The sequence below is a fragment of the Magnolia sinica genome, chromosome 10 (assembly GCF_029962835.1).
Source record: "Magnolia sinica isolate HGM2019 chromosome 10, MsV1, whole genome shotgun sequence".
In the NCBI taxonomy this organism is placed as follows: domain Eukaryota; kingdom Viridiplantae; phylum Streptophyta; class Magnoliopsida; order Magnoliales; family Magnoliaceae; genus Magnolia; species Magnolia sinica.
In genome coordinates this window covers 72,342,709-72,345,367 of record NC_080582.1, presented here as the reverse complement: position 1 = coordinate 72,345,367, position 2,659 = coordinate 72,342,709, and the positions used below count along the sequence as shown (strand labels likewise).

At 35.8% G+C, this 2,659-nt stretch overlaps 1 long non-coding RNA gene across 1 annotated transcript; it reads right to left on the bottom strand.

The window, feature by feature from the left end:
* Positions 1-1,588: 1,588 nt before the first annotated feature.
* LOC131257534 (uncharacterized) lies at positions 1,589-2,107 on the bottom strand. Its single transcript, XR_009177482.1, has 3 exons — positions 2,038-2,107; positions 1,727-1,792; positions 1,589-1,640 (listed from the first exon to the last, which is right to left on the bottom strand). It is a non-coding gene; the product is annotated as an uncharacterized LOC131257534 (long non-coding RNA).
* Between the last annotated feature and the right edge of the window lie 552 nt (positions 2,108-2,659).

Genomic DNA, 2,659 nt, shown 5'->3' with positions numbered 1-2,659 from the left:
AGGCAAAAAAGAAAACAGCTTTCTTTCCACGAGGCAAAGTCATCTTATAACCCATTAACCAACTGAAACGTCAAAATAAATCCTTCCAAAAAAAATCACTGAAGAGTGCAAGTAAGAAGCCTAAAATCTGGCAAAGGACAATTTTATCTAATCTTTAAGAAAGCCATTTCCTTTCCCTGTGAAGCAGAACTTGAAAAGAAACCCAAAACAGTTATGTTCCCAATTTCAAGTCAAACATCCCAAACCACACCTCATCAACAACTAAAATTTACTTGGAAAACCAAACTCCCATCTACCAGAAAAACTCTTCTTTTCTCCCTTCTTCACATAAAATCAAACACAGAAAAACCTGAGCACTCAGAGATGCTATACGTCAATGTGCATGCAAAGGCTAATAGATCCACAATTAAATGGTTAATGAAATCTGGACAATAAACAATAGTTTCAATTGGCTAGACAGAAAAACATAGCAAGCACAATACACCCACACTCAATTACAGCTCCCAAACTGAGAAATCATCCAGGTAGACAAAAAACATAACAAGTACACTACATCCACATTTTCTTGACAGTTTTTGAATACCAATTATAAATCAGAACTTATAATTGTAAACAAGAGAAACTGTTCAAGAAATATTAACATTTATAGTAAGCAAAACTATTGTCACAACTTATCAAGAGCAATAAGAAATCCTATAATTCGAAAGAAAAAGCTGTAATCATCAGTGTGGCTCTGAAGTTGCATCAAATAATATCCAAAGGAAACTTACACAAGTCCTGTCCCAGATATGTCAAATTCCAGATGAATGCAAGAATGATCAGAAGCTGGAGTGTGAGACTCCCTCCTCACAGCCACATTAGCTCTTAATAGAGAGAACCATAGAATGAGTAAGCTTTGAGAAGCACGCACGCACGCACGCGCACGCACACACGTATATAATATTCTTCACTACCTGCATGGATGCTGAATGTCATGAACATCATGGCCATTCACATTAATCCAATTCTTTTCCTGTAGTGTTGCAACCTCAGGGTCATAAAATATGATTCGGTATTTAGGTATGGCAGCAGTGTAAGGGGTTGAAGCATCCGATGCATCATCTTTATCCCGAAGCAATTGATCCAACTCGGGCCATAGGAGCTCTCGCCTAAAATAGAAAAGCATGGTTGATATAAGTCAAACCCTTTAATTTAAACAAACACAAAAGAGTGGCCTATTCAAAAGTTCTGACAAACAGCAATCCTAAAGATGAAAGCATTGCACGCCATGCAGTAAAGTCATCCTCAATGCATTGATCATCATCTCCTAGACCCACGGGAATAAGGCGCTTCCCACCTAAGAATATAAATAAATAACTCTCTATTGGTGCTGCAAAAGATAAGCCAATCACTGAAGCTACAAGATACAAAAATCGATGGGAACTGCTATTCTATCTATTCAAACATTTCCCTTCAAAGGAAAAAACATTCACGAATTTGAATAGAAGACTAAATGGCAAGGCATTACAAATCAATAGAATCAGGGCACATTTAAAGAGTAATTTAACTTTTCATTTAAAAGATCAAAGAGAAAAGGGAAAAAAATTCCTTATAACCCATGGAAGGGCTCCCATTCCAAGAGAGTATGAAACTATAAATGCCTGAAACTAAGGAATCAATCAGACAATGCTCTACAAGAAATGGAACATATGAATGAGACCATGAAGAGTCAACATCGAAGACATACCAGAATTCCCACTGGTGAAACTACGCTGAGTAGACTGTGGACATGAGCAGCTTCATATATAAAATCCTATGCATCCACATTATTATAACACTTTAGCAAAAAAGAAAAACAAAATCTGATGATATCATAAAAGAAGATAAATCTTTGAAAAAAGAAAAAGAAAATTGCAAGAGAAAATGAAGTCCTCTTCAAGATGGGCCAAGAGCTATTGGGCACAATTTATGTAGTAAGCAAGCACATACTGGAATACGTGAAAATAATGGACTTACTAACTATTTTTTTTTTTGGAAGGAATGGTTTGTCAAACTAACCTCTAAGTAAAATGCAACTGCAACAAAGAGAAGAGAGGGTGTCATTCCAAAAGAGGAGACCTATAACAACAACCAGGAAGTAGAATCAACCATCCTTCCAAAAACTCACAATAAGAAGAATACGTCTACCAGTTTTACCAAGTAGTAATTACAGTAACAACAACCTAAACAAAAATATGCCTCAACGACCTAAACAAAAATATGTATCACCTTGCATTATTATGACCAGACATCAGTAACATGCACGGAATAAGAATATTCATGAGTGGAGAAGAGAATTTTTCAGATGTGGCAAAAGAGTTGTGATTGTCACCTGAATAGCCCCAACTCCAAAAGCTGCAACATCACTAGACAAAATTCCTGTCCAAAATTTAAAGAAAAAAAGAAACAGCCATCATTTTAAATAACACAAACTCAAAATTGGGCTTGAAACACAATAAATGATGAAGTTATATTGTCACAAAGCATGAGATTATTGCTCTCCATGCCCATGTGCCCAACATTAGGTGTAAAACTTCATCTCTACTCTTCATGAGATAACTCTATGTAAAATGAGAGTACCTATTGATAAACAGGAATAAAATATTGATAACAAAACACAGAACAATAGGATAAGAAAGCA